General features: G+C 51.7%; 1 protein-coding gene across 17 annotated transcripts in view; it reads left to right on the top strand.

The window, feature by feature from the left end:
• Nucleotides 1-22,153, top strand: part of LOC119965371 (teneurin-2-like) — a 3,273,255-nt gene that overhangs the window by 499,093 nt on the left and 2,752,009 nt on the right. For all 17 annotated transcript variants that reach the window (XM_038796070.1, XM_038796068.1, XM_038796065.1 and 14 more), the window contains exon 5: nt 15,578-15,662. The gene's annotated coding sequence lies outside the window, so the exon portion shown is untranslated. The remainder of the gene's footprint in view (nt 1-15,577; nt 15,663-22,153) is intronic.

Raw genomic sequence — 22,153 nt, 5'->3', positions numbered from 1 at the left:
ATAAGGACGTGAGGAATGAACCTTAATTTCCTCATCAGTTTAAGCATTTGGGAAGTCATGCTGTTTTGATTATTGCTCTCTGTATTTTGAAAACATAATTATCTGTGCACCCATTATTGTCGAGCAGGATAAGTAGGTGTTAGCTGCCTTTCCAGTATCTGCCATAGAAACCAGAATGGTCTTGCTTTTATGTAATGTCTTATCACATCTCTCCAAGACATGGTGAAATGCTTCCCTGACAATAGTTTGTCCTAATGCTCAGTTAACCCTATTATGAGCCAACAAGGTTCAGGTAAAGAAATGAGACCAATCACCATTGAATCCATTTTTGGTATGCTGGTTGAAGGAAGAACATTAGTTGTGAGAGTTAAATACTCATCTTCAAAAGACACTGAGCACTCAGTTGAACCACCAGAACAGAAAAAAAGATTCTGGTTTGATGCTTCATCTGAAGATTGGCATCATTCAACAATGCCGCATTCCCTGAGGATTGCATTGAAAATGTTATGCGCCCAAGTCTCAGAGTGGAGCTTAACAATCTCCAAATTGGGGGTGGCATGTGGCGCAATAGTTAGTCCTGGGACTGCGGCGTGAAGACCCGGGTTCGAATCCCGGCCCTGGGCACTGTCCGTGTGGAGTTTGCACATTCTTCCCGTGTCTGCATGGGTTTCACCCCCACAACCCAAAGATGTGCAGCTTAGGTGGATTGGCCATGCTAAATTGCCCCTTAATTGTAAAAAGAAATAATTGGGTACTCTAAATAAAAAAAAAGAAGAAAAAAAAATCTCCGAATTGAAAGCATTTCAATGAATAACACCATGTATAATCCACGTAGCTCTGATATTTATTTTGGTTCAAGACACCAGTACGAATCATGGTTTCAGATCGAGGTGACGAGCAGGATCCCAGTTGAAACATTTGTATTTAACAATATTGGCTATATTTTAAAGACAAAATGTGGGTCTGATTTGTAAAGAAAAAAGTAATGGCCGGGATTCTCTGACCCCCTGCCGGGTCGGAGAATCCCCGGGGGGGGGGGGGAGGCGCGAATCCTGCCCCGGCGCTGGCTGCCGTATTATCCATTTTTCGGGCAGCAGCGGGATTCCCGCCACACCGGTCGGGGGCCGTTGACAGCGCCCCCCTCCGCCGATTCTCCGGGCCCCGATGGGCCGAGCGGCTGTCAATTTTTGCCCAGTCCCGCCGGGGTGAATCACTCCACTCACGCACCTGCAGGACCTGGCAGGTGAGTATGCGGGGGCGGTCCTTGGGGGAGCGCGGGGGGGGGGGGGGGGATATCCGACCCTGGGGAGGGCCCCTTCGGTGGCCTGGCCCACGATCGGGCCCCACCGATCTGCGGGTGGGCTTGTTCCATGGGGACACTTCTTCCTTCCATGCCGGGCCCCTGTAGGGCTCCACCATATTATCCGGGGGTCAGCGCGGAGAAGAGAACCCCCTGCGCATGCGCGAAAATACGCCCGCCATTCCGCGCATGCGTGAGATCACGCGGCCCTTCAGCACCTGCTGGAGCGGCGCCAACCCCTCCGCCGTCCACCTCGCCCCCTAGAAAGATGAGAATTCCTCACCTTGAGGGGCCGTTGACGCCAGAGTCATTGGTGCCGGTTTTCCTGCCGGGATAGGGACTTAGTCCCCAGAAGGGAGAATCCCGGCCAATGTATTTGAAAGACTTGTGTCTATATAGAGCTTTTCAAAAACTTAGGACATCACAAAGCATTTTACAGCCAAGGAAGTACTATTCAAATGTTATCACTGTTGTAATGAAATACAGCAGCCAATTTGCGCACAGCAACTTCCACAACAGTAGTGTAATAATGATTAAGTACTTATCGTGATTTATTTGGACAGGGTATCAGGGATAATACCTCTGCTCCTCTTTGAAATAATGTTTTGGGATCCTTTCTTGGCCACCTCAGTGGCCACAGGGTGATTCAGGCTAGAATTCCATCTCAGCTCCAACAGTGCAGCACTTCCTCAAAACTGCATCGAGCATCAGGCTCAATTGTTGTTCTTCAGTTTCTGGTGTGGTCTTCTGACTCTTCGCCTTTCCGACACAGAGGCAAGAATGCTAACTGAGCCACGTAACCTGGGCATGTGTATAGAGGTCACAGAGCTTTACAGCGTGGAAACAGGCCCTTCGGCCCAACTTCTCCGTGCTAGTCCCAATTGCCCGCATTTGACCCATATCCCTCTATACACATTTTACCCATATAACTATCTTACATGCTTTTTCAGAAACAAAATTGGACCCGCCTCTACTCCTGCCTCTGGCAGCTCATTCCAGACACTCACCATCTTCTTTGGTTTAATGTTAATTAATCAACCACAAGTTTAAAGACACCTTGGACCAGAACCTATTGGAAAGATAACAGCCTGCTAATGCTGTATGCCATGGTTACTGTGAAATTGACCAGTAGGTGCAGGTTATTTAGAGAGACACTACAGGTGGAATCTTCCCAGAATTTGGTGAAGTGTGAGGCTCAGATAGAAAACTGCCAAGTAACTCTCCAGGTGGACAATCCAATGTTATCTCCAACCTTGAGCCTCTTCGACCAGACGAAAAATGAGAGACATGATTTGCATCGTCACTCTGATAAGGTGGAGCCTCATAAAGCCAGCAACCAGCTCCAAAGAGATCGGGGCACCTTTTTAAAGAGTGTCTTGATTAGCGTTACAGCCTAACGGCCCACAGCCCCTCAACACGGAGGTTTTTTAAAATTTATTTATTTATTTTTCTTTTTTAAATTACTTTATCTTAGTTACACAGCCAGGGCTCAGAGTGTGGACAGAGGCGAACCCCTAATCCAGCTCTTTGCCTGCTCCAAAAAACAATTCAAATTGAATCCAATTCATGGTCCCCATAAAGGAGACATACCAGATCTGAGCCAAAAGGCTCAATCTACGCTCAATGTTAGCCAAAAGGCCGAGAAGCGATTATCACGGAGGTATTGCGGGCGCCACTCCTGCCCGGCAATCGTTGGAGTTCGCCGATGTATTCCCAGAACTCGCACTGAACTATACATCAATGGCCCCATGGGGCTCCCACTAGGGCCCCCCCTTAACGACCCCCTGGCACAAGTTGGCACTGCCTGATCAGCATGGTGCCAACCTGACAGTGCCAACCTGCACCATGGTGCAGTGCCAGAGCACTGCCCTAGCATGTCCCTCCACACCCCCCACTTCCCTCCTCCCAAGGGCTGTACTTAGCTCTGTTCTGCCAAAGGGATCTCCTCAACTGCCTGACATCTGGCCAAAGGTGTTCTCTATTAAAATGAAGTTTGTGTGAATCTTGTGATGTTACCGATGAGGGTGAGGAAAATCTGGAAGCACGATTTTCCACCATCATGGCCGGGATTCTCCGATTCCGCAGCCAATTTGTGAACATTATTCTTCGGTCGCTGGAGAATCGGCGGCCCGGCGCCGGAGTGGCGTGGCACGACTCTCGGGGCCCCCTGGCGATTCTCTGACCCGGTGTGGGATCGGAGAATTCCGGCCCATATGTTTCCTGATTCTCTTGAGGTTTTCTGGCAACGCTGCCAATCCCACAGACAGCGAGTGTGGGCTCAAGATCACGCCCTATATTTTGTGAATATTTTTGAAAACTGACTGCTCAGTTTATGGTTTGCTTCACACAAACAACATTTTGCAATTAACCTCCCTGTTCATTTAAGAACTTGCTCTGAATTTTCACATTAACTGTTTCGTAAATGCACCATCCAAGGTTATGTCTGGTAATTAACGGTGTAAGTACTATTTTTAATAATATGCTCATCAATCTCTCTGGGCCCAGAACTGAATTATTAAATTGTAGAGTCTTGTTCCTTCAGATAGTGAATGGCTGATATTCATAATTTCACGTGTTTTTCTTACTTTTTCCTTCTCTCATTTTTCTGTCTCTTAATAAAATCTTTCTTTCCCTCCTTATTTCTCTTTCTGTACCTAATTTAACTCGGATTCAACCTCCTTATTGCTCTGTTTATTTCACAATCCTTGCAGCTCATTGGCCAAGGAGGTACACTGTAAATCCCAGATGCTCGATTGCCTCCATAGTTAATCGCCTTGCACTTCCAGGGAATTAGTCCATTAAACATTTTCGAACTGAAGGATGCCGGAAAATGTCGAGTTAACACCACACTCCTTGTGATGCTCTGTGCCAGCAAATTCCAGGCAATTACATCAGAATAAGTACAGGGAGAGCCTTAACTATCGGCTAATTTACATTTTCCCCTGTGGACATTCCCTCATCATCATAATCAAGCTTGGCCACTCATCTAGTTGGTAAGCTTTTGTTGCTTGTCTGCTTGTTCTTTTTTATGGTAAGGAATGTTGTGCTTTTCTTTATCTGTCAGGGGATGTGGGCGTCGCTGGCTGGGCCAACATATATTGCCCTTCACTAATTGCCCTCGAATTGCGTGGATTACTAGGCTATTTAAAGATCAGGAATAAGATGTAGACCAGGTAAAGGTGGCAGATGTCCATCCCATAAGTGGATAGTGAATGGTCTGATTTAATTTTTTATCTGATTGTGATATTCAAGCTTTGTACCTTCAGGATGTTTTTACTGTTCTCTGAAACACTTTTCAATAATGAAGAATTCCGCTTCTGAGAGCAGGTGCTCGGTTAGAGATAATGAGGTTATTATTCTTGAAGTCAGCTTTTTTTCCAAGTGAACTTTTGATATTATTGAAATGAAGGATGTCGGTGCTGAGTAAAGGAATACATTCCCATTTTTTGTATTATATCATTATCAAGTGCTTCTTTGTCAGGTTCTCATATTCGTGTGAAGATAAAACTGCTTCCATGTAGCCTCTGAAATGCACCTTGCCCATGACCTCAGTAAGGTTCTGTCTCGCAATCGTTGACATTTTCACTTCTCGTACCAGGCTGTCTTGTGCTTTGTCTGTCTGTGAGTCGCAATTAAGTGCCAATTAGTAATGTATAACAGACAGTTTTGAACGAAACACTCGACTCCAGTTGCCCAAACTCAATGCAGTTGGCAGAGAGCAAATGGTCTGATCCCATCAGTCTGGCATGAAGTTCAAGCCAGGTCTCAGAGGTGATAGGTCACTCTTGTCACAGACTACCTCATGCAATTTCCTGTCGATTGGCTGTTTTCATTGTGTTTCTGCGCTGACAGCTATTGGTACATGATTCTCGGGCAGCTGGTGGTAAATCTGCTGGACTTTCAGCATCCAGAGAGCCTTTTCTATTATCGTTTGCAGAGCCCAGTAAATGTCCTGTTCTGTCAACATCTCGATCCCTGGAATGATGTTACAACACACTGAGGTTATGTTAGCAAGTGGTTGCACATGGTGATGACCGTGAAGTTAATATACACGGGGCGATTTTCGGCCTGCGTTAGCCGGCAGTGAGAATGGCGATGCGGGCTGAAAATAAGGTGGGAATTTGGAAACGCGATTCTCGGCCATGAGATCGCGTTTCCTGATTTACCAGGTCCCTCGCCAGTGAAGCCATTGCAATCCTGGCCACAGAAGGTGGAGAACCTAATTTAATTATATCAACGTATTATCAGCGACTTCACCACCTCTCAACAGTGAATATTCAGGCACCAGTGCGATTTACAACAGCTGTATAAAAACGGGAACCTGGCGGCCTTACCTCTGAAGAGGGTACTTGAGGTGAGTGCTCAGGTCGCCATCACCATCTGGGGTGCGAATTGCTGAGGGGACATCGGAGAGGAGCAGGGGGGACCCAGATAAGTGCAACTCGGTGCTGTGGGTGGGGGCATATTCAGTTTCGGTATCACGGAGGGGGCGTGGGTCGCCAACAAGCCTTAGCGATACTTCATGGCTGTGAACCTCTCTGTTTAAAGGGATCTGGTAGCTGGTTTGCAGGCATCACTTTCCATGTCCTTCTTCCTTGGTTTCTGATGGTATCATCGCTGAGGGATTGCCCTTCTAGAGTGGCAGCTGGAAAGTGGATGGGAACAGCTGAATCTACAGGGGGAAACTGTGGGTCTCTGAATGGGGTCTTTGAGATGCCAGGCTGCATGAGTAGAGTGGTGGACTCTGACAACGAGTGGTTCCAAGCCTCATGCTGGCTGAAGAACTTCAAACGGGGGAGGACAAGTGCAGTCAGAATGAACCCCCATACTCAGCCTGAACTGTGAAGCTTGAGAGAATGAGTTGTCTGGAAGTTGAAAGCCACTGGTTCTGGAGACCAGGCTGCCAGGGATTGTGTATTGGTGGCTGGCTGTTCAAGTCGGAAAGCTCGTTTAATCCACAGCCCATGAGGTATTTTAGAGTCCAATCAAATCAATATGATAAAGAAAACAAACTCGGGGACAAATTATCCGCAGCCCATGAGACCGAGGGGAATGAGAGTTCTGTCTCAGGATGCAGTTGACTGTATTTTGCAGCCTTCACATGCATCAGATGTGCCTTGCCTGCCATGAGGGGAAGTTACTTGCCCACTTAGCTTCCTAACCCTTCCTTGATGAGTCAATTTAGTCAGCATTGCATGTCAATGCATGAGTGTGCCACTGACTGGCACCCAATTGTCAACAGCTCTTGTTGTAGGGGGAGGGGCTTCCAGTTTTTGACTCCTGGACTGAGGATTTTACTCCAACCCCACCGATGGAAGAACTGGAGAAATCAACACCCCTGCCCTCCACCTAATCTAAGGCACATGTGCAACCTGTGCTCTCTCCTAACCCTTCCTCCTGCTCCTATCTCCCCTCCCTATATCTCCTTTTTCTCAGAGTTGGGATAAGGGGGGGCATTTTCAGGATGGCAACCTATACCGAGTGGATTGCCTCAGGGATCCAAGTGGGGGCCATAAGAATTTACAATATATATAAATGACTTGGACGAGGAAAATAAATGCACTATTGCCAAGTTTCCGGGGGCACAAAAATAGGTGGGCAGGCAAATGATGAGGATGCGCATGATAAAACAGGACTGAGTCAGCACGGCTTCGTCAAAGGGAGGTCATGTCTGACAAATCTGTTAGAGTTCTTTGAGGAGGGAACAAGGAAGTTGGACAGAGGAGACCAGTGGATGTGATTTATTTAGATTTCATGAAGGCCTTTGACAAGGTGCCACATAGGAGACTGTTAAATAAGTTAAGAGCCCATGATGTTAACAGTAAGGTCCTGGCAAGGATAGAGGATTGGCTGACTGGCAGAAAGCAGAGAGTGGGGATAAAGGGGTCTTTTTCAGGATGGCAGCCGGTGACTAGTGGTGTGCCTCAGGGGTCTGTGCTGGGACCACAACTTTTTACAAAATACATTAACGATCTGGAAGAAGGAACTGAAGGCACTGTAGTTAAGTTTGCAGATGATACAAAGATCTGTAGAGAGACAGATAGTATTCAGGAAGCAGGGGGGCTGCAGAAAGACTTGGACAGTGGGTAAAGAAGTGGCAGATGGAATACAATGTGGAAAAGTGTGAGGTTACGCACTTTGGAAGGAGGAATGGAGGCATAGACTATTTTCTAAACGGGGAAATGCTTAGGAAAACAGAAGCACAAAGGGACTTGGAGTCCTTGTTCATGATTCTTTTAAGGTTAACGTGTAGGTCAGTCGGCAGTTAAGAAGGCAAATGCAATGTTAGCATTCATGTTGAGAGGGCTAGAATACAAGACTATGGATGTACTTCTGAGACCAAAGAGAAAATGCTGAAGGTCTCTGAATTGGTAGTCCAGTGACAATACTTCCGCTCCCTCCCCAATGGGAGCCTCTAGCAGCAGAGAGTAAGCATCCCCCATATAAGTCAGAGATGAGGAGGAATTTCTTCTCTCAGGGAATTGTGAATCTGTGGAATTCTTTACCACAGAGAGCTATAGAGACTGGGTTAAGCATGTTCAAGGCCAAGATAGACAGATTTTTAATATAGGGTAAGGTAGGAAAGCTGAGTTGAAGATTATATCAGAGCAGTCATGATCTCATTGACTGGCGAAGCAGACTCAATGGCGGAATGGCCTCCTCCTGCTCCTACATCTTATAGTCTTACGGTGAAACACATGACGGGCAGTTGGGGGGGGGGGGGGGGGGGGGGGGGGGATTGTACAAGAGGCTGAATATATGGTGGGTTTACCTGGAGGCCAGATTCTCTGTAGTTTTCAACTACAGGTTGACCCTGTAGGGTCAACTCCACGTCCTCATGTTCCAGGTGGAGCTTAGTTCAGTTCAAAGTGCAACATAAGAAACTTTTTTTTAGATTTTTCCAATTAAGGGGTAATTTTAGCGTGGCCAATCCACCTACCCTGCACATCTTTGGGTTGTGGTGGTGAGACCCACAGACACGAAAAGAATGTCCAACCTCCACATGGACAATGACCCAGGGCTGGGATCGAACCCAGGTCCTTGGCGCCGTGAGGCAGCAGTGCTAACCACTGCGCCACTATGCCACCCATAAGACATATTTGACCAAGGCAAGCATAAGCGGATTTGTCCCGACTGTTGAGAACAGAAGCGCCTACTGTTGCTTGCCTCCGCAGATCACACACATATGTTTCTGTCCTGCCCCAGACTAGCCAGCTGCTGGGCTTCCTTTTTTAACACTATTATATTCACAGCCGTGCCCTCTGGTGGCCATTGTCATAATATACACCAGTGTGCCATGGTGCAGACACACACTGATGGACACACACAGGGACCAATCAACATGTACAAACACCGCAGCCAATCACCAGTTAGAATACACACACTATAAAGGCAGAGGGCACCATGGTTCCCGCTCATTCTGGGTGCTGCCTCTCAGTGTAACAAGAACTCATCAAGCCCAGCACAGACTCACACCACGTGCTGAGAGAATCAACTGGTTCAGACAAGGCTTAGGTCTCTAGTTTAAGTTAGCATCATTTAGACCCACAGTCATCGTGTGTTAGTTAGTTAGAAGTAGTTAATAAAATTGAGTTGAACCTTCATCAGTGTTGGAAGTGTCTGTTCATCTCTCAAGTCTACACTAGCCAACACTTCAGCCATATCTAGGGTTTCGGACTCTCCGGCAATTCACTCTGGGATAGAGGCAGACATTATCACCTTTGCCTCATTGATAGCCTGGAGGCGGATACTGCTCAGTAGGCAGTCTCCTGTTCCGCCTAATGTCTCTGGCTGGTTGGGGGAATAAATGTCCATTTTTACTTTTGTAGAAAACTAAAATTATCATCAGGGGTTCTGTTGAGAGATTCTACCTGAGATGGCAACCGTTTATCTCCTTTTTCAAAGATCTAGACACTGTCAGCTGTTAAGGATAGAATTTGAGTTATTTGCTCTTTCTTTGTTTTATTTGTATTACTGAGAACATTTTCTTTTTCTTATATTTGCAATAATTCTCCTGTGCCTTCCAAACCCATGACCATTGCCATGTAGAATAACAACATCAGCAGATACCTGGGAACCCCGCCGCCTGGAGATTCCCCTCCAAGTCACTCAACACCCTGACTTGGAAATCTATCATTGCTCCTTCACTGTCGCTGGGGCATCATCCTGAAACTCCCTCCCTAATAGCACAATGGATGTTCCTACACCTCAAGGATTGCAGCGGTTCAAGAAGCAAACTCACCACCACCTTCTGAAGTGCAACTAGGGATGGGCAATAAATTCTAGCCTAACCAGCGACAGCCACATCCCGTGAATGATTTTTTAAAAAATACCTAGGGCGAAATTCTCCGACCCCCAGCAGGGTCGGTGAATTGCCTGGGGCCGCCGAAAATCCCGCCCCCGCCGTGGCAGAGATTCTCCGCCACCCGGGAATTGGCGGGGGCGGAAATCATGCCACTCCGATCGGCGAGGCCCCTGCGTCGATTCTCCGGCCCGAATGGGCCGAAGTCCCGCCGCTGGGAGGCCTCTCCTGCCGCCGAGGTTGGAACCACTTCTGGTGGCGGCGGGATCGGCGCCGCGACCGGGCCCCCGGGGTCCTGGGGGGGGCGCAGGGCAATCGGACCCTGGGGGGAGGGGGGGGCACGGTGGCCAGGCCCGTGATCGGGGCCCCCTGCTCAGACTCCGGGCCAGTGCCATGGGGGCACTCTTTCTCCTCCGCCGCCGCCATGGCGGAAGCGGAAGAGAAACCCACATCGCGCATGCGCCGGTGGTTACGTCAGCGGCAGCTGGCCGCTGACGTCACCGCCGGCGCATGTGCCGACCGGCGAAAGCCTTTCGGCCAGCCCCGCTGCCGGGCGGCGGGCCTGAAAGGCCACTGGCGGCGTTTTTTTGCGCCAGTCTTCTGGTGCCAACCGCTCCGGCGCGGGGCTAGCTCCCAAAGGTGCGGAGAATTCCCCACCTTTGGGGAGGCCCGACCCCAGAGTGGTTGGCGCCACTCCCCTACGCCGGGACCCTCTGTCACGCCGGGTAGGGGAGAATCCCGCCCCTAATCTATTTTGCATTGAAAATGTGCTTGTTGTGTTATTTGTAAGAAAACAATTAAAAATAACCTAATAAATATATTCAAAATGTTGACCACCTACACCCATGCTGACGGTACACTTTTACGTTCAACCGAGAAGTTAACTCTTTTTTTTGGAGGGTTTTTTCAGGCCTTTGGAAAGTTCCTCTTAAACACCAACATTTGCGGTAATGTAAAGTTCAATCTTGATCCTAAATCACCACTCAATCTTTAATTAATCCCTCGACTGCCAAGAAGGTTTTTTCCTTTTGTTTTATTGAGCCGGTGGACTAATGCTAAAATAAATATTAAAATTTGCTGTAATATGTATTTTCATTTCAGCAGTACCTTTTAGCATTGTAATAATTCTGAAGTGCAAGACTTCTAAAACATAATTTAACTGAAAAATAGGAAGTTAGCACTTTAGCAAAAGACCTGGCATCATAATGGAAATCATTAATCATTGCATGAAAATCACACCACAACCAAAAAGTGCTGTGAATGAGTATTATGTCTAATGGTCAAAAAATGTTTTTTTAGGCAAGCCGATTCTGTGCATATTTAGCTGGAGGGAAAACACTTACCTCAAGCATAGGCTCACTGAAGGTTGCCAAATTTGTTTTGATGTAGTTGTGAGATGATGGGTCAACTGGAATGACTTGTCCATATGCCTGCTTTCCATTTCGTTCATCATTTTAAGATCAGGTGCCCTCCCACATTTTCCTTCCGTCAAACAATGTACTGGTCGAGTTTTGCGGTTTGTCTAGTGTGGTGAGACTTTCAATATTCTGGCAGCACACGCATTGACGATTGTAAATGACTTTTGACAATGTTCCTCTGAAGTGCCTTCCCCTTTTTGCTTTGTTAATGAGGTTAAGTAATTGAAGAATGTTAGGCAGACAGGCAATGTGGAGGATGTAAAAGACCTTCAGGAAGAGATAGTGGAATTGACAGTCAGGTGGAAGATGTAACTTAACATGCATAAGTTTGAGTTGATCCACATCCATACCTTTGTTACCTGTACACTTGATTATTCCAATGTATTCCTTGCTGATCTACCCCCCAGCAACTTAAAGTCATCCAAAACGCTGTTGCCCAACTCTTAACTTGCAGAAATTCCCCTTCCCTTATTACCCTTGTGCTTGCTGACCTGCATTTGCTTCCAGTCAAGCAGCGTCTTTATTTTAAAATCCTCATGGTTGCTTTTGAATCTTTCATGGCCTTTCCTCTCACTAATCTCCTCCAAACCCACAACTCACTACCACTCCCCTAATTCTGTGGATGTGGTATATCTAGACTTAAAGAAGGTGTTTGATAAGGTGCCATGTAAAAGACTAATTCAGAAGGTGAGACCGCAGGGGATTGGGGGCAGAGTAATAGATTGGATTCAGGATTGGCTGACTCACAGAAAGCAGAGGGTCGGGATAAATGGGTCCTTCTCTGGCTGGTGAACTGTAACTAGCAGGGTGCCGCTGGGGTCAGTCCTCAGACCTCAACTATTTACATTTTATCTAAATGGTCCGCAAGTAGAGACAGAGTGTAGCAAAGCAAAATTTGTGGATGATACTATATTAGGTGAGAAAACAGGCAGTGGAGAGGAGATAAAGATTTTACAGACAGATATAAAGAGGCTAGGCGATTGGGCCAAAATTTGTCAGTTGGAGTTCAATGTAGTTAAGTGTGAGATTATCCATTTTGGCTGAAAAAGTGGAAAGGCAAATCACCATCTAAATGGAAAACCGATTCAATGTGCATCTGGGCAGAGGGATCTTGGTATCGTTGTTCATGAATTGCAGAACGTCAATATGCAGGTGCAACTTGTAATTAAAAAGGCAAATGGAATGTTAGCATTTATTGCAACAGGACTGGAGTCTAAAAATAAAGAAGTGTTGTTGCAATTGTATAGGGTGTTGGTGAGACCACATTTGGAATATCGTGTCCTGTTTCGCTCTCCTTATTTGAGGAAAGATGTGGGGCATTGAAGGCAGTTCCGAGGAGATTCACCAGATTGAATCGGGGATGATAGGATTTACATATGAGGAGCAATTAAACAGTTTGATCTGGAGTTTAGAAGGATTAGAGAGGATCTGATCGAGGTGTATAAACTAGTAAAAGGGTGTGGTAGTATGACTAGAGGTACTACGGTAGCTAGCAATGCCGAGACACCATTGGTGGAGAAGGCTTGCTGCTCATTGGCCCGATGGTATGTAACACTAGTCACCCATTGGTTAGAATTGTAAGGTAGCTCCGCCCAGTAAGGCGGGATATAAGAGCTCGTGTATCCCCCACAGCTTCCTTTCTGTACCTGAGCTGCTGGGGGAAACATCTTGTCTATTAAAGCCTTCAGTTCGGTCTACAACCTCGCTTCTGTAGTCATTGATAGTGCATCAAAGGGATTGATAAAGTAAGCGTCGACCAAATATTCCCCCTTGTGGGGTAATCCAGGTCACAGATATAGGTTGAGAGGCGCTAGATTTAGAATCGAGATGCAGAAGAACTACTTCTCATAGAGGGTGGTAAATTTGTGGAACTCGCTCATAGTGCGGTGGAATCTGAGTCACTGGATGGTTTCAATAAGGAGTTAGATATATTTCTGATAAAAAGCAGGCTCATGGGATATGGGCAACAGGTGGGGAGGTGGATTTGAGACCAGGAAGAGATCAGCCGTGATCTGATTGAATGGCAGAGCAGGCTCGTAGGGCTGAATTGCCTACTTCTGCTCCTAAGTCTTATGTTCCTACGTTCTGATCTTGGGCGGCATTCTCCCCTACCCGGCGTGATGGAGGGTCCTGGAGTAGGGGAGTGGCGCCAACCACTCAGGGGTCGCGCCTCCCCAAAGGTGGGGAATTCTCCCCACCTTTGGGGGCCAGCCCCGCGCCGGAGCGGTTGCCACCAGAAGATCGGCGCAAAAAACCGGCACCCCCGGCAGCGGGGCTGGCCGAAAGGCTTTCGCCAGTCCGCGCATGCGCCGGCAGTGACGTCAGCGGCAGCTGGCCACTGACATCACTGCCGGCGCATGCGCGATGTGGGGTTCCCTTCCGCTTCCGCCATGGCGGAGGCCGTGGCGGACGCGTAAGAAACTAGTGCAGCCAGGGCACTGGCCCGGACTCTGAGGGGGGGGCCCTGATTGCGGGCCAGGCCACCGTGGGGGCACCCCCCGGGGTTCGATCGCCCCCCTACCCCCCCCCCCCCCAGGACCCCGGGGCCCGCTCGCGCCGCTGATCACGCCGTTCCAGAGGTGGTTTAAACCTCGGCGGCGGGAGAGGCCTCCCAGCGGCGGGACTTCGGCCCATCCGGGCCGGAGAATCGCCGCAGGGGCCTCTCCGATCGGAGTGGCGAGATTCCTGCCCCCGCCACTTCCCGGGTGGCGGAGAATCTCTGCCATGGCGGGGGCGGGATTTTAGGCGCCCCCAGGTGATTCTCCGACCCTGCTAGGGGTCGGAGAATTTCGCCCCTTATGTTTATCCCAATCATAATTGCTCCAATATGGGTGGCTATGCCTTCAGTCGCGTCAGGCCTAAGGTCTGTAATACCCCTCACCTCTTTGCCTCTCTTGCTTCCCTCCTTTAAGGGACTTCTTAAAAATGGCTTCTTGACCACATTTTTGGTCATCTGACCTAATATCTCCTTATGTGGCTTGGTGTCATACATTTCTAATGTTTCTGTAAAGCAACTTAAGACATTTCATTACGTTAACGATGCGATATAAATGTAAGTTGTTGTGATACAGTTTGGAAGAAAATTAACACCACAGAATGGGGACATTTATTCAGGGAAGAGATGTTGAAAGGTTTGGATCAGACGCTTTGAAAACCTCTGATAAGGCCACAGTGGAACCGAATAAAGCCAGCTGGAGTTTGCACAGTGCTCGATCCATCCAGTGTTTCTCAAATTTTGCAATTGCTTTTTGGGACATGCAGAGGACCCTCTTTTTTACCCATTTCTAAATTGGGTCAACACTGATGTGAAATACCTTGCAAAACTCCTAAAATCACCAAGGCTCAATTTGGTGGTGACCATGATGTTTGTGCAGATCAGGCTCATGGTCTAATATTTAGATATTGGGAGCACATTGCTTGCAGGTGAAATTTCTGTTCCAGTAGTCTGCATTGTCTCATCCTCTGTTGTAAATCTCTGTGGGTCTGTATCTCCCGTTCTAAATGTGTATTACCTTTGATTGATTGTGATTGATTCACAATAAAGTGTAAATAACATCCCAAAAGATTATCCACTATTTTTCCATCAGTGCCATACAATGGCCATCTCCAACAAGGAAAAATCTAACTATCTCCCCATCCAATGGCATCACCATCACAAAATCCCCAATATCAACATCCTGGGGGGTTACCACTTACCAGAAACCCAACTGGACCAGCGGTATAAATACTGTGGCTTCAAGAGCAGATCAGAAGCTAGGAATCCTACGGCTCGTAACACACCACCTGACTCCCCAAAGCCTGCCTTAGGAAAAGGCAAGCCGCACGTCAGGAGTGTGATGGAATACTCTCCACTTGCCTGGATGAGCTCAGTGCCAATAATACTCAAGAAGCTCAACATCATTGAGGAGAAAGGGAAACATTAGCTCCCTTTTCTCTTCACTGATGCTGTCAGACCTGCTGAGGCAAAGGGAGTCAGTTTGTTTCACCATAGTATTATTCACAGATCCCAAACAACATTTTTTTTGTCCCCTTTACACAAAAGTTTCCCCACCACACATGCAGAAACTGGTTCTTACATATGTGTCTTGACCTTTCCTCAATTACCAATTACTACCAACTGCTGTTAATCACAACCAGAGCATGCACGGAATTGTCACAGCATTTGCAACATTAACACAAGTTACATTGCAACGACTCACCAAGGCCCCTTCCACAGCACCTTCCAAATCACCGACAAGTTCCCCTCCAAGTCACGCACCATCCGAGTTTGGAGCTACATCGTTGGTTTCACTTCCGCTGGGTCAAAATCCTGGAATTCCCTTCCTAACAGCACTGTGGGTGTATCCACACCACTTGACTGCAGCAGTTCAACAAGGTGACTCACCATCACCTTCTCAAGGGAAATTAGGGATGGGTCTTTCCAGCGAAACTCAGATACCATGAACAAATAATAAAAATATCCGCCTCACTATCATTGACGAACGGTGTATAAAACAGCAGCTCGTTAACAGTCTGCTTCACTTTGTTCTGTGTGTAACAGAGCCCTTTCTTTTACAGGCACGCTCGAATTGTCTGAAGGCCTCCCATCAGTAAATTAGGAGTGTTATTCCCCCTTGAGCGAATCTACAGTGGACAATTATAGGTGAGTGGTAGACTGTAGCTTTGGTATAACTTTGGAAGTATTTGAACGAGGTGGCAGCTGTCTATGCAGAAAGCTTGTCAAATTATGTAACAACTGAGAAGATGTAACAACTGCGATGATTACCTTGCTTCAAGATGTTCATATTCCCATTGGGGTCGAATTTCAATCTGCAGCCCAGGCATTAATCTGATATGGGGCTCGCTCGTGTTACTAACTGCACTGAAATAAATGGAATGAAAATCAGGCAGTTTCCATAACAGTAACTGCATTTTGCATTGCCAGTTTTATGCCTGGATGCAAGTTAAAAATCTATTCCTTGAAATCCTCAACCATTAGGGAAAAGAGAGGTGCAGTAGGCTCGTTTATTTATTCCAACCCATATTAATGAGATAAAAGTTTTTCCTCTGCTCTGGCTCTAAGCACCCTACGTGAATTTATTTTGGGCAATTACATCCCAGTTTTTAATGGATGCTCACAGCAGAAAATCATATAGAATCTTAAAGAAACTCATTGTTCATGTACTTTGTATACGCTTTAATATTTAAATTCACATTTATCCTTACCTCGTCGTTTCTGCATTCTTGGAATGTTTGGCTTTATTTTTAGTGAAACGTTTTTCTCCTGAAATCAATCAACTTATTAAATTTTGCCGACTGTTTTTCTATTTCTCGCTCATTATTTTTCTCAGCTTTACTTCCTTTAGTGTCAAACTCTTTCCCTCAGAAATGGCTTGGTCCACATGAATTTCTATATAATCTTTCGGGGTGTGATTTAACGTAAACCTTTCCAAGTGTCATTGCAGGCAGGTCTGTCTGGGTGTTTCTCTCCGGCTCTGTCAGCGAGTTCCTCACTGCTATCTAACCACACTCAGAAACTTTTTCGGGCCCTGGGGAGTTTCTCCAGGGCTAGCCTTCATTTGAAATGAAATGGAAATTAAAATCGCTTATTGTCACGAGTAGACTTGAATGAAGTTACTGTGAAAAGCCCCTAGTCGCCACATTCCGGCGCCTGTCCTACCCAGGACACTCCTACCCAGGACACTCCTACCCAGGATAGCCCTACCCAGGACAGCCCCACCCAGGACACTCCTACCCAGGGCAGCCCTACCCAGCGCAGCCCTACCCAGGATAGTCCTACCCAGGACACTCCTACCCAGGACAGCCCTACCCAGGACAGCCCTACCCAGGACAGCCCTACCCAGGACACCCCTACCCAGGATAGCCCTACCCAGGACAGCCCTACCCAGGACAGCCCTACCCAGGACAGCCCCACCCAGGACACTCCTACCCAGGACACTCCTACCCAGGACAGCCCTACCCAGGACACTCCTACCCAGGGCAGCCCTACCCAGGACACTCCTACCCAGGGCAGCCCTACCCAGGATAGCCCTACCCAGGATAGCCCTACCCAGAACAGCCCTACCCAGGACACTCCTACCCAGGACACTCCTACCCAGGACAGCCCTACCCAGGACACTCCTACCCAGGACACTCCTACCCAGGGCAGCCCTACCCAGGGCAGCCCTACCCAGGACACCCCTACCCAGGACACCCCTACCCAGGACAGCCCTACCCAGGACACCCCTACCCAGGACACCCCTACCCAGGACACCCCTACCCAGGACACCCCTACCCAGGACACCCCTACCCAGGACACCCCTACCCAGGACACCCCTACCCAGGGCACCCCTACCCAGGGCACCCCTACCCAGGACAGCCCTACCCAGGACACCCCTACCCAGGACACTCCTACCCAGGACAGCCCTACCCAGGACAGCCCTACCCAGGACAGCCCTACCCAGGACACCCCTACCCAGGCCACCCCTACCCAGGGCAGCCCTACCCAGGACACCCCTACCCAGGACACCCCTACCCAGGACAGCCCTACCCAGGACACCCCTACCCAGGACACCCCTACCCAGGACACCCCTACCCAGGACACCGACGCACATAACACTGAAATACAGGACAGTGACACACAGCGGACTGGTGGAGACGAGGCGCCACCCCAGGGGACCATGGACTCGGAGTCGGACGATGCGCACGACACAACGCCACTGCTGTCTCCAACATCCTCCACCATCGCAGAGACACTCACCTCGGTTGGGCCCTTTAGTGATGAGGCGTCTGGTACACTTGCTGGTGCGCACAACACAGCCGTCCCGGTACAGCAGGTGGAGGTAGGAGCAGCAGAGGGGCTGGGAGGTCGGAGGGCATCCTGGCGCATGCGAACATCTGCTGCCCAGATGGGTCCCGAGTTCCTGGAGTTACCACACCCGCCCATAGACCCGATGCAGCCACCAAACCTGGGACGAAGGGAGAGGATGATGGCTGGCTTGCAGCGGCTGCAGACGCAGGTGGAGGAGTCCACCCGCGTACAGGAGCTGGGAGTGGTGCCAGTCATGCGTGCCACCCAGGCCGAAACCGCACGGGTGGCGTCCGCAGTGGAGGCAATGGGTGTGACTGTGTCAGACATGGGAAGCAGGATGCAAGGCCTGGGACATTCCGTGAATGCGGCGTGGGTAGCCCAGGACATGGCTTCCCTCTCACAGGAAGCCATGAGCCAGAGCCAGCGGCAGATGACAGAGCCGCTCAACGTCATTGCCCAGTCTTAGTAGGCCATGGCGCAGTCCCAGCAGGCAATGGCCCAGTCTCTGCAGGCCATGGCCCAGTCTCAGCAGGCCATCGCTGAGGGCATCGGCGCCATTGCCCATGTGCTAGCTGGCGCGCACGGTAATAGACAGGGATGGGCAACTCCCTGAGCTCCATGGCTGCAAACCTACAGACCCTTGTAGATACCAGCACGGGCCTCTAGGACTGGCAGCGCCAGGTGCCGGGGGGCGTTGGATGGCTGGTCCGTTCACACCCCCGACCCATGTAGAGGGCCGGGGACCATCGGGCACCCCGAGGGAGGAGAAGGATCTGGGGCCTGACCCAGCACCAACACCCTCACCCCCCCTCACCCACCCAGCATCAACACCCTCACCCCCCCTCACTCACCCCCACCCCACCCGCATGCACACCATCTCTCCATTGCACATTGATCTGCGGCACAACGGGCCTGTAGGGGAGGTCCCGAAACACCGCGGCACATCGGACTCCCCCCTTCCGTCCCAGGTGCATCTGGTGGGAAGCAGGCAGGACAGGCTGGCAGCTTGCCATCCCAGTTACCCGAGCCGCAGCCTGGCCCATCTAGGCCGGGCTGCCCCAGGAAACAGCCGCCAAAAGGATCCCGAGTCAGAGGGCAGGAGTCACAGGAGTCCACCTCCAGTTCTGCTGTACCGTCTGGGGAACCACCTAGGTGTAGTCAAAGGGCCCGTAAAGCCAAACAATTAGACACTGAGTAAGTTGGCACGGTGCAGGGCACAGACGAGTTTTAGGGGGTGGGGCACGTGTATGGACAGTTTGTCATTAAAATCACTTTCACACCTATAGAAGCTGCCTTTGTGTTCTGTCCGAAGCGAGCGGGGGTGTCATTTCATTGAGCGCCAGTGTGTGTGTGTGAGGGGTGGCCCAAGGTGAGTGTGCCCCCCCCCCCTCCACCTGGGCCACCCTTTCCATCCTCCCGGGCAGAGGACGGGACCGTGCGCTGCAGTGTCACGGCCACATGCAGGGATGGTCAGGGTGGAGGGTGGTACTGTGGCCATGGGTCAGACATTGTCCAACGATGTGGAGCCAGGAGCTCATCACAGAGCGGGTCGTCATCATCCTCCATGGCCTGCAATAGACATGCTTCCACCGGCGACCGTGTGAGCCCGGACCGTTGTGCCGCAGATCGATGTGCAATGGAGAGATGGTGTGCATGCGGGTGGGGTGGGGGTGGGTGAGGGGGGGGGTGAGGGTGTTGATGTTGGGTGGGTGAGGGGGATGAGGTGTTGGTGCTGGTTGGGTGAGGGGGGGTGAGGGTGTTGGTGCTGGTTGGGTGAGGGGGGGTGAAGGTGTTGGTGCTGGTTGGGTGAGGGGGGTGAGGGTGGTCGGATGTTGCCATGGTGTGCGGTATGTGGCCATACTCGCCGATTCCCACACCCCCTAGTCGGTGAACCGGGCGGCTATCAGCCTGTCCTGTGCCCGCTGGCCCAGCCGCTAACGGTGGGCAGCCTCCCGCCCATGTCCAACCCGTCTTCCCTGACCATTGCCCCCACCTTTCTCACCTGGGGAGGTCTGCGCCTCTTCCTGCTGCTCCTCCACTCCCCTCTCCTCTGCCTACGGCACATCACCCCTCTGCTGGGCGATGTTGTGCAGGACACAGCACACCATAACGATATGGCCGACCCTATCTGGCGGGTACTGTAGGTCCCCCCCAGAGAGCTCCAGGCACCTGAAACTCATTTTGAGCACGCCAAAGCACTCTGTGGCCTCCGTATAGGCGTCATCAGCCACGACTGCAACACGTAACCCCTGTCGCCCAGCAACCAGCCCCTCAGCCGGGGGTGGCGTCCCTCGAACATGCCGGGGATGTAAGACCGCGACAACACGTATGAGTCATGAACACTTCTTGGGTCCTGGGCGCAGACATGCAGGATAATCATGCGGTGGTCGCAGACCACCTGGATGTTCATGGGATAGGTCCCCCTCCTATTAGTGGCCCTGTTATCCGCAGGTGGCCGCACGGCGACGTGCAGCCCATCGATCGAATCCTGGACCACGGGAAAACCAGCCGCGGCAGAGAAGCCCACGGCCCAGGCACCCTGGCTCGCCCGGTCCACAGGGAACCGGATGTAGCGGTCCGCAATGGCATAAAGGGTCTGTCACTGCCCGGATGTACCGATGCACCGATGTCTGCGAGATGCTGGACAGGTCCCCACTCGGTTCCTGGAATGACCACGTGCCATAAAGGTTCAGGGCCACCGTAACCTTGACGGACACGGGGAGAGGGTGTCCTCCCCCAATGCCACACGGTGCCAGCTGTGCCAGCAGGTTGCAGATGTGTGCCATGTTTTCCCGACTCATCTGGAGTCTCCTCCTGCATTCCCGGTCGGTGAGGTCCTGGTACGATGAACGGGGCCGGTACACACTGAGCCTCCTCGGGCGTCTCCGTGGCACCACAATGTCCTCAAACCCCCTCCTCGTGCCGCTCCTCCTCTTCGTGCTCCCCCTGCTCCTTCTCCTCATCCTCCTCGTCCTGTCAGGCGGGTGGCCCTCCAGCCTGGACGCCTGCCCCTCTGCGGCATGCTCCTCTGCAGCAGCCTGCGCCACCTCTCTGCCACGCTCCTCCTCCTCAGGAGGGGGAGGGTGGACAACAACATGTCATCATTGCCCGTACCCCCCCCACCAGCCACCCCCCCCCCCCCCCCCCCCCCCCCACCCCCCCGCGCGCAGCCACGCGCCATAGGCTGCATGGGCGCGACTGTTGGAGGATGGCACCTGGCCAGGCGGCCGACCTCCCTTTCCCCCCCCTCCTCCCTGGCCCTGTCCCGCCCTCCCCGACACTGTCCCCCCCTCCCAGGCACAGTCGCCCATCCGGCCGGGAGAATACGGGCAGCACTGGGGTCCATAGCATCGCATCGGCCCCCGCAATTCGCCGAGGCAGGTGGCGGGATTGACGCCTCGCCAATCCACCACCACCCCCCCCCCCCCCCTCCCCCCCACCCGCGCAGCCAGGTGCCATTGGAGGCACTGGCGCGACTGTTGGAGAATGGCACCTGGCCAGGTGGACGACCTCCCTTTCCGCCCCCCTCCCCAACACTATCCCCCCCTCCCCGGCACTGCCCCCCCCCCTCCCCGGCACTGTCCTCCCTCCCAGCACGGTCCCCCCCCTCCCCGGCACTCGCTCGAACACCCCTCCCTTCCCGGCACGGTTCCCCCCCTCCCCGGCACTGTCTCCCCCTCCCCGGCACTGTCCCCCCTCGCCGGCACTGTCTCCCCCCACCCCGGCACTGCCCCCCCTTCCCAGCACTGCCCCCACCCCGTCAATGTCCCCCCCCTCCCCGGCACTGTACCCCCTTCCCCAGCACTGCCCCCCTCCCCGGCACTGTTCACCCCTCCCCGGCACTGTCCCCCCCTCGCCGGCACTGTCCTCTCCTATCGGGCACTCGCTCTCACCCCCTCCCCGGCACTTTCCCCCTCTCGCCGGCACTAGCTCTCACCCCCCCTTCCCGGCACTGTCCCCCCTACCCGGCACTGCCCCCCCTCCCCCGGCACTGTCCCCCCCTTCCTAGCACTGTCCCCCCCTCCCCGGCACTGTCTCCCCCTCCCCGGGACTGTCCCCCCTCCTGAGCACTGTCCCCCCCCCTCCCCGGCACTCTTCCCCCCCCTCCCCGGCACTGTCCCCCCTCCCCGGCACTCTCCGCCCCTCCCCGGCACTGTGTCCCCCTCCCCAGCACTCGCTCTCTCCCCCCCCCCCCCCCCACCCACACCGCGGCACTCGCCCCCCCCCCCCTGGCATTGTGTCCCCCTCCCCGGCACTCGCTCACTCCCCCCTCCCCGGCCCTTCCACCCCCTCCCCGGCACTGCCCCCCTCCCGGCTCCCCCCTCCCCGCCAGTCCCCCCTCC

This window comes from Scyliorhinus canicula, chromosome 4 (assembly GCF_902713615.1).
Source record: "Scyliorhinus canicula chromosome 4, sScyCan1.1, whole genome shotgun sequence".
NCBI classification, from domain to species: domain Eukaryota; kingdom Metazoa; phylum Chordata; class Chondrichthyes; order Carcharhiniformes; family Scyliorhinidae; genus Scyliorhinus; species Scyliorhinus canicula.
This window is presented reverse-complemented; position numbering and strand designations above follow the sequence as displayed.